Source organism: Corvus cornix, chromosome 24 (assembly GCF_000738735.6).
Source record: "Corvus cornix cornix isolate S_Up_H32 chromosome 24, ASM73873v5, whole genome shotgun sequence".
In the NCBI taxonomy this organism is placed as follows: Eukaryota; Metazoa; Chordata; class Aves; order Passeriformes; family Corvidae; genus Corvus; species Corvus cornix.
In genome coordinates this window covers 6,428,028-6,437,758 of record NC_046353.1, presented here as the reverse complement: position 1 = coordinate 6,437,758, position 9,731 = coordinate 6,428,028, and the positions used below count along the sequence as shown (strand labels likewise).

The following is a 9,731-nucleotide window of genomic DNA, read 5'->3' as shown; positions in this document are numbered from 1 at the left end:
ACACCTTAGTGGGGGGGTTGAACCCGGGGCTCCGGAGCATCGCGGCGGGGCTGGCGCGGGAGCAGCCACTGCCCCTTCCTTACCCGGGCACCTCCATCCCGCAGCTCCCGCGGCTCCGTGTGCTCTGCTCTGTGCTGTGTGCTCTGCTCTGTGCTCTGCTCTGTGCTCTGGGCCGTACACGCAACATGGAGGGAGGGACCGCCGCCGCCGCCTTCCCCCGCAGCCGCTCGGTCGCGCTCGCCGCGGGCTCCGCCGGAGCCGCAGCCGGAGCCGCAGCCGGGACCGGCCTCGATGGATCGCACAGGTCAGTGCCAGCCACAGCCCTCAGGACGCTCCTCCGGGACGAGCCTCCCTTCCCCTCCTTTATTTTAACCCTCATCGATGGAGTGCTGCGACCGTGTCTCCGAGGGATGTAATTGTTTCACACTTGGTCAGAGCCGGCGATGCCTAATAAATATGTAGAGCGGGATTAAGGAAAGGCGAACGTGGCGTTTCCATCCAGCAAATGCAAGTTCATTTTAATATTTGCTGTATTTTTAAACCCATGTAAATGACTGTGTGTCTTTTAAGTGGTTAAGCTTTTGAATGGAGAAAGGTTAATTGCCTGCTTCAGCCACATTGCGCTGTGTAGCTCCCACCAGCATGGAGAAGGCAAAGTCTGATTTTGCATCCCGTCCTTTTTTGTGAGAGCAGTCCTTGAGGCATTTTCAGGTGAAGTGTGTGGAATGTGATTATCAACATGACAGAAAATGCATTTTTTCTATTAAAAAATGCACCATACCCTGCGCATAGCAGAGAGGAGCACACAGCGTCTGCCTCGTGTGAAGGCAGCAATAGTCACAAGGGCTCTGTGCTGAGTATTTTTTTCCTTTCTAATGGATAACTAAGAGCTGTTGATAGGATATGGGTTTAGGAGTGATAGTTCTGGAGGGCCAGGTTATCATGTGTGTGTCGTTAAAATTCTTGTGGAATGAGGCAGTGCTGATTATCTTCATGGCAAATCATCTCCTTCACCCTGGGTTTGGGTTTGTGCTGTGGCTGATAGGAAATGTGCCTGGTGCTATTGCAGTTCAACTGGGATTTTCTACTTCAGGGCTGAGAGTGACTATTTACTAGTGAGGAAAAAAAGGAGGGAGCTGTGGACTCAGTATCATTTATAATTTGCTGTTACCACCTACCTGGGTTACAGATCAAGGCGGCTTTACCACACCAGAAGTTATTTATGAACCAAGGTGCCTGGAGCTGGAGACGCAGGTTCTTTTTTCACTGTTTAACACATTATCAACAAAGTCTTGGTAATTTATGCTGACTCCTCCTACTTCACTTACACTGCCAGAAACTGAAGGAGAGTAGCTCCTACCAGCACTGCAACATTTCTTTGAATTTGTCTGTGTTTTCTTTCTTCCTTGAAGTATTTATCCTTAGGAAAGCTGCTGCTGGATATCTGCTCATTGTTTGACTTGGGTACTGTGAGAAAGGTAGTTGGAAAATTTTGGTTCCTCTTACTTGGAAACAAATCTGTATTTAAAAATTAACTGTGTCTTGTGTGCTAATGCTGAAGGCTTTACACTCCCCAGCTTCGTCACGGAAAAAGCACAAAATGCAATGTATTGGCAGTGTGTTGTCACCCAAGGATAGAGCCACATGCTTGCCAGAGCAGATTTTGTAAATAGGAGCTACAGGATTTGTGTTTGGTGTGAATTCCCTTGGGAACAGGAGCTCTGATATTTGTGAGAAGCTGGCAATGTCAGTATGTGCAGTATGAGGTTTCTGGCTGAAGACAGACAAAGTTTAGCAGTGGTTTGATAAAATCTATGCAGTTTTCCTCCAAATGGCTCTTGTCATCCATGAAGTCTGCAGATTAAATAGGTTTCGGTTCTGGCAGTGACATCCCCTCTTTTTGTCACTTGTGCAGAGAGTCCAGAGTATGACAGAACTCCGGATGAGCTTACTATGGTTGCCTCTCTGAAGGCAGATCTCTTGCTCATGTCCTGCCTTTCAGAACAGAGATAAAATTGGTATTGTTTTTTAGAAGCAAAGCTTGCATTTAACAGGATTATAGGAGTATTTTTAACTTACTGCTTTTACTCCAGTGCTCCTGATGGATGCTTGGAGTTCAGGGAGATTGCTGGTTATTGATGTCAGAGTGAATGTGCTGTGCTGATTCAGATTTTCTCCAGGAAAAACGTCCTTTTCCGAGTGGCACATCCAAGGGTTGCAGAGTCCTTGCCCTACCCATAACACTGCCCTTGGGGCTGGGGGGAAGAGGGACAGAAAGCAGCAGTGTTGCAGGGCAGTGGCTGGGAGGACAGGGACAGAGCCGAGTGTGTTCCTGGGATGGGGAACATCTTCCAAGCCAGGCTGGGGTTTGGTGTTTGGGACTGGTGCTCGGCACAGGGAGCTCGGGGTGACCTGGGTGTCACGGCGTGTCCTCTGCTCGTGGCTGAGCTGCCTCTGCTCCTGACCTCTGAGCGCCCTCCAGCTCCGGCACACAGCTTTCCCAGGCTCCGGCCCCCCGGGATGCTTTCCGTGGAAAAATCCCCTCGTTTTGTCTTATGCAGGGAGGGGACAATTTTATCAGAGCATTGGTGAGCATGTCCTTGGCTCCCCTGGGTCTTGTAACAACCAGTGTAACAATGTCCTGTGTGACATATCCTCGGTATTTATATCAAAAATACAGAAATAATCATTTAATCCCCCTTTGTGGAGCTTTTTGGTTTAATCTTTCTTTGTGTTAAACCATGTTTCTCATTATTTGATATTTTATGAAAACTTCATGCCCTGGTGTCAGGGACCACAGTTTAATCTTTTGATGTTCTGCTCCTGATAGTCATCATTAAAGGGAATTAAATCCCTTAGTTTTCACCTATGTTGAAAAAAGGAATGTTATTCCCAGCTTCCATTCAGTTGTCAGCCTGAAGAAAAGAGAAAAAAAAACCCCATAGTATCCCTGGTGAAAAGGAGAAATAAGGTGACTTTGAAAGGGTGGATGTGATGGACAGAAGGCAGGAGAACTGGGATGGGATCTGAGCTTCCCAGTCCTGAGGATAATGGCCAAAGCGGGCAGCTCGTTAGCTGTTGAGTCAGAGCAGGGCAGGCTCTGGTGTGTTTTCATGTAAAAAGCAAAACCAGGCAGATGTACACCTTTTGTGTGTGTTTTTGAATATTGGGAATAGTGACAGGATGCAGTGGCAGGGGTTGAGGAAGAGTGGGCATTTCTAGAATTCCATCCAGCTCCTGAGGATGGAGTGGTGCAGCTGCTCAGCTGCTCGCTCTTGTGCATTTGTTGAAGGAGGTTGTGTGTACTGTTTCTGGAGCTTGCAAACATGCCTGAATTGGGGATCCAGAAAGAAGCTGAAGTATAAACCTCAGCACCTGGGTGCATTTCACACTCCCAGCTGTGCCTTTGGCTGGTGGGAAGATCCAGTGTGATTTAGAGTGGGGATGGCAGGAGAAGGAGGGCAGGAATTTGAACTTGGTACCTTGCTTTAAAGTGCCATTTATATTCCAGCTTCTCTTAGATCCCGTGTTCACTCCTTCTGAAAGTGTGACTGTGGAATTAGTTATCTCAGCACCTCTGGAGACACCTTGGAGGTGATGTGACACCTGCTTTTCCATCAGTTGCCTTTCCTTATGCAATCCACATCTAATCTAGTTTGCTTCCTCCTCTGGGTAAAACAGCAGTAAAAGTGCAATACTTGCTAAAAGATCTGTTCCAGTTCCCCTTCAGTCTGCTCCGAGGAGCTCTGTAGTGGCAGAGGCCACCCTTGGTTGCGAGGGGCAGTGGCTGTATTGGGCAGAGCCAGGTGTGCCCAGGAGCAGGCAGGATGTGCTGGATCATCTATGTCAGATTATTGCGTTTATAAAGGGTTGGGCCTCCCCTCTCCCGTCCCACACCTGACTGAACTCCTGAAGCACCCAGAGGTGACAGAGTATTGCTGCTCCTTGGGTTACAGATTTACTTCAGGGTCACTGCAAGGCTTCTCCAAGGTCTAAATTCTCCAGTTAATCCAGATTGGGGAAGGACTTCTAACCTGACACTTCCCATGATGTTAAAGACCAGAAAGCCCTTGTCCAAGAGCATTGATGAGAGTTTAACTCAGCTCTTCATTTCTTGCTTCAGACAGTTCAAGCTGGGGGCAGTTTTAGCAGGGGGATCCTGTGGCTTTTCTGGAGTAAGAGATGATGTTTTCCTGGACACGGGCAGTGGTGGTGGTTGCTTTCTCCTGACAGATGGATTTAGGGCAGTGTGCAGCCCTGGTGGGGTTTAACCACCCTTGGAAGGGGCAGTTCTGTGGCTGTGACTCCCCACTGGATCCGGATCACCGGGTGCATGTCCCTGTTCGAGTGTGACACTAATGAACACCAGCGGGCTGGGCTTTCTCCCTTTCCTTGTGCATTATACAGAGATTTTCCTATTCACAGAGCTACTGAATAGTCAAGGATTTCTTAGCATTTCCCCCCCCCCCCAGGGTTTATAAATTAGTGCTCCAGATCTTGTTCAGGACTGGAATGTGGCAGATGAGATTTCAGCTCTTAAGCAGTATTTTAACCGTGCAAACAGGCTTGATTTTCTGGCCACTTGTTTTCATTTGTGTATTTCAGAAGGTTTTGTCCTTTTAAAAGTGAAACATAACAAGATATCACACAAACCCTTTTCAGAAATAATAAATACAGTATTTCCAAGCCTTTTCAGTCTGCTGTTCTCTGTGCATTTGCTCTTACTGATACTTCAGTGGAGCAGCTTTGCTTGCTGTATGAGATAAATGTCATTTGTAAATGTGCATTGTATCTCTCTGCAGTGTTCAGTGTCACTGTGCTGGCTTCTGTTTTGGGAGTGTAAATGTGCTGGGCCAGTGCATGCCATGCTTTAAAAAAAATTATTTACATATAATATCCACCTATTTAAGTTGGAAATATCCAACTATTTTAAGTGCATATGCCTACAGAGGCTATGTGAAAATCTGTTTGTGTTCTAATAAAGAAGTGCTAGGAGAAAGCTTTTGACAACCCAAAGTCCATGCAATTGAGAGTCAAAAGGTAAATAAAAAGAGCAGTTAACTACTTGGTACATTTTTTGTCACAGTTTCTGAGCAAATCTCATAATTTGGAGTGATGGGAAGAGGGACCATGACCGTATTTTCATGTTTTCCTTTAGCAGAACTTGGAATGGCATCAAACACCCAGCAAACCCCTTGCTACAAGTGAAATTAGAGTGGGTTTTGACCTTGGGCATCTGTCCTAACAAATTTGATACTATGTGTTTGATACTCAGGCACTCTCCTGTGAGGGTAAAGGCAGTGACACCTCTTAACATCCCTTTGCATCAGCAAAATCTACTGCGAAACCAACTCTTGGTGGTGTCAGCCCAGGGAACAGCCAGAGTGTAGGAGCAGATCTGAGCCTTTTCTGTGGTTAAAGTGGTCTCTTTTGGAGCACTGAGAGAGGAGCAGGCTGGCTGGAGGGCTTGCCTCACCAGAAACAAGGCATGGCTTGTGAAAAATAGAACAAGAAAGGAAACTACACCGGTGTCTTCATCTTGCAGGGTCTCATGCAATGCTCAGTGTTGACAGCTTCCCTTAAAGGGACTTTCCCAGCTCCCTGTGCTACCAGGAGAGCTGCTTCTGGGCACACATGAGAACACTTAGATTTTCATGGGCTGGGAATCTCCATCCCCTATTAATGGTGGGGGGGAAATAAGGCCAGCACACACCAAATATCAATTTCAGAGGATGGTTGTTCTTAAATCCTGGTATTTGTGGTTGCAGAGAGCCTTTAAATTCGTGCCCTGAAAGTTAACCAAAGCTGTGTTGACTTTTTTCATGTACAAACTAATTTGTTTAATACTGCCATGGTTGCTCATAGCTTTTTGCAGGAGCAATATAATGAGATTAACAAGCCTCTGATCGCTTCCATATCTGATCCTCAAATCCCCCAGGGAAGTTGTGGAAGTGTCAGAGCTCTGCTGCTCATGTGTGGGGGCTGCTCTGGCAAAGCCCAGAGTTATCCTTTATGGGACACGTTGGGATGTGGTTGCTGGGATGGTGGAGGAGCTGAGCTTCCATCTGCAGCCTTGGAGCCAGCGTGAGTTTGGGAAACACAGCAGAGCTGCTGAGGCTGCCAGCCAGGGGTTCATTACTGGAAAGAAAAGACAAACACCCCCTCCTTCCCCCCGCCGGACTCTGGAGAGGGAAGCAAGTTTCATAGGGAGATAATTGCGCTACTGGAAAAACTGCTGTGACAGCTCCCTGCACCACAAGTGGAGTTCTTGTGGGGAAAAAGCCTTGTTAGACATACCAATTCCTTCCCTTTTCTCCCAGTTAATGTGCTGTGCAGGCACAGTGTTGTCCTGGAGCACTGGGAACTTCCTTACCTTCTCGCCTTGGCTTTCCTTGCCAGCTTCACCCTAATAAAGTTTGCTGTTTCTAATGAAGTTTGTTGTTTTAAAATGACACACTGCATGGTCTGGTTTGGGAATGCAGATGGACACTTGAATTATATTTTCCCCTGCTTATAAAAGCATCCATGATTGATTGCTTCTGAGTGCAAAATGGGAAGCTTTTTCTTTAAAACAGAACCAAAACGAAGAAGAACTCTCACAGTTTCTGTGTGCATATATATATTTATATATAAAAGCAGCAGACAATGAACCAAAACTCCAACTCAGTATTAATTGTGAAGCTGTGTTGTGCTCCTGGGCTTTGTTTATGCAGTGTTTTTAAGCCTTGTTGAGGTGATAATAGTTTCGTCACACACTTCATGGAAACCCTGCCCGAATCTCTGTGTTAGATCTCCCTGGACATCTCCCCAGCTTACAGCCCATTCTGTGCAAAGTCCATGCCTCATTTTAATTAATTTCCCCCAGTTTCCCAGTGGTGTCTCTGCTGTTGACAGAATCGGTTTTTCCGCAGTTCTGGAGCAGCAGAACCTTGGTGGAGATGTTGCTTTTTCCCTTGTGTGCAGGACTGATGACTTGAAGGAATAATACAGCTTTTCTCCACTCTTCAGTGTTAACAAATATTGCAGACACACAAATCACACAAAAACCTTTTCTCCAGCAAATGTCCCTGGGTTTGAGCACATTCTCCCTTTTCAGTGCTTGACCACACATGGAACTTCTCAGGAGCAGCTGCTCACAAATAATTCCAGATGCCGACAGACCCTGAATACAATGTTCTGTTTTGTATTGGGCCTGTTTGTGCTGACCTTTTCCAATCCCTTTTCTTGCTTTTTAGGCTCAGGATCACCTCTTTGCTCATTTAAAATACATATTCACGACACTTTAAAATCTCAAAACTCACAGACGGAAGGCAAAATTCCTTTTATTTGTTGTTCTGTTCTCTCCATTTGGGGCTGGCAGACAGAAGGTGCTTGGCTGCTGTCACTGTCCCTTTAGCAAGAATTGTGGGATTTGCAGGGTCTGCAGAGCTGTTGGGTGTGCAAACAACATCAATCCTGGTCTTGGCTTTGCTGCATATGAATTTCAGGAGAGAAATTTATTCCTCTGAGAATTTGTTACTCAGTTAAAATGCTGAGGTTGGAAACATTGGCAGGGGGAAATCCGAGCCACGTGGCCACAGGACTCTGTGAAGATAAAGATTTCCCTCCAAGGAATATTGAATTCAGCTCCTTGATTGTGATTTTCCTCGTTTCTCATGTCTTGTTTGCTGGGGGAATGCCAGAGCAGGAGTGGTTACAAACGTGGTGAATTAGTTTCAGGTGAGTGCAGGTGCAGTCAGTGAGCAGTGGGGTTTGTGCCTGACCGCGCTGCCCCAGGAGCAGCCAGGAAAGCCCCACAAGGCCAGGGCTGGAACCTCGGGCCCTGCGTGAGGAGCAGCAGGAGCAGGGATGCCAGCTGGAATGCAGCTGTGCTGGATCTGGTCCTGGTGCTGAGCCCTGCCAGCAGCAGAGCCCCGAGTGATCGCCCTCGGCTGAGGCAGAAGGGGCTCAGCCCCTGGGCTGGCGGGGCTGGAGGGAAGAGCTTTCAACCTGCTGCTGTGAAGATGAGTTTTGTGTGGGTCCAGAAAGCCAGCACGGGTTAATTTGCAGCCAGAGGGCCCAAAAAGGAGTGTATTTATGCAGAACGAATGGTCCCACGGGTTATCAATGGCTCTGCTCCCTGTGCTCTAGCAGCAATGTGCTTCAGAACAACTCTGGAACAACTCCTGCCTCCTGGAGCACAACCCCCGCAGAGAGCAGGGTACCACTCAGGGGTTTTACCACGCACTTTTCCTCTGGATTCTGTGGAGACAGGTTTAATGACACATGAGGAATGTTCTGTAAATGCAGATTTCAGTGGCTTGAGAACAATGGTGGAAGCACACCCTGCTGGTTCATGGGGTGGGAACCTCCTTCTGGCCTTTGCAGCACTTTTGCTCCTTTGAGCAGTAGGAAGGATGTTAAAAATTATGTATTTGGGTGCTAATGGCACCTAGCTGTGATGGCAAATTGCTGGAAAACATTACTAAAAGGAGAAAAGTTCAAGCTGAGTTAGTAAACTATTTTTCTGGTTTTTATTTGACTCTGTTCATGCCTTATAAACTTACCTCTTCACACCCTGTGAACTCTGCTCTTCACACTTTATAAACCATCATGGCAGAAATTAACAACAGAAAATTCCAGTGTACTTTCAGTTATGAGTTTTCTTTGTGTTCAATCCTCAGATCTGTGTACAGTGGGGTTAATTCTCCTGGCAAATAGCACAGCCAGGCATCGGAAGGGAAAAAGTATTTGGAGTAATATGAGGTAATCATGTATTTTCTATTCTTCCTTCACAAGTGCTGCATTGGCAGATCTGACTGGCTTTTGGAGCAGCTGTTAGATCAAGGAATGAGATAAAGCTGGGTGAAAGAGAGGGCCTGTCTCAGAGCTGCCATGCAGTGCTGTGAGGAGAATGCAGTACCTTTGGGACAGACTAAAAATTACTAAAATTACATGTATACACAAGGGTAGAGTGGAAAAGATAAATGCAGTTGCATATGCTGCATCTCCTCCTTTCCCTTTCCCTTTTCCTTTCCCTTTCCCCCTTCCCCCTTCCCCCTTCCCTTTGGGAATGGAAAACAAGTCCATGAGTGGAAGCAGTATGGATTTCTCCTTTATGTACTTGTTTCGTTTTTCTACTGCAGTGAACTGACCTTTTATAAGGTTGCACTTGGGCCTAAGATTTGTTTGGTTAAAACATGTTCCTGTCATCTCCCAGGCAGGGTTTTGGCTTTTCCTCTGCTTGTTGATGTTGAATTTCCTCTGCCCAGGGCCCGTTGATGTTGAAATTCCTCTGCCTGTGGCTACCTCAGGGGAGAGGAGCCAAGGGTCCCTGTGGTCCAGCACTGACTCCTGGCCCTGAGTGTGAGCAGAGGGAGCAAACCACTTCATTTCTGCTCCCAAGGACTCATTTTAAAGAAATGATGGCCTTTTACGGTGATTTTTCATCTGTGGTAGGACTGACCCCTCCAGCATTTAAAAAACAGCAGTCAAGTTACTGAAAATCACAAGTCTGACTTTAAAACTGATGCTTTTCAAGGTGTGCTTTGATTATAATTTTATTTGCCCTCCAGTTGAGTTTTGAAGTCCAAGATGGGTCGTGTTGTTCACCTTTCCTCCACAAGATAATTTAATAATTATACTGAAAACAGAGAATATTTCATTACTATTTGACTCCATCATTGGAGCTTTGAAAATATGAAATGCTGAGAGATCTGCAGTGAAATGGTGAGAAATTCTAACATTGTTTT

General features: G+C 46.4%; 1 protein-coding gene across 1 annotated transcript in view; it reads left to right on the top strand.

Annotated features, from left to right (window-relative positions):
- The first annotated feature begins 218 nt into the window (after window positions 1-218).
- Window positions 219-9,731, top strand: part of ARHGAP32 (Rho GTPase activating protein 32) — a 176,336-nt gene continuing 166,823 nt past the window's right edge. The window contains 1 exon segment of the mRNA XM_039565052.1: window positions 219-304. The gene's annotated coding sequence lies outside the window, so the exon portion shown is untranslated.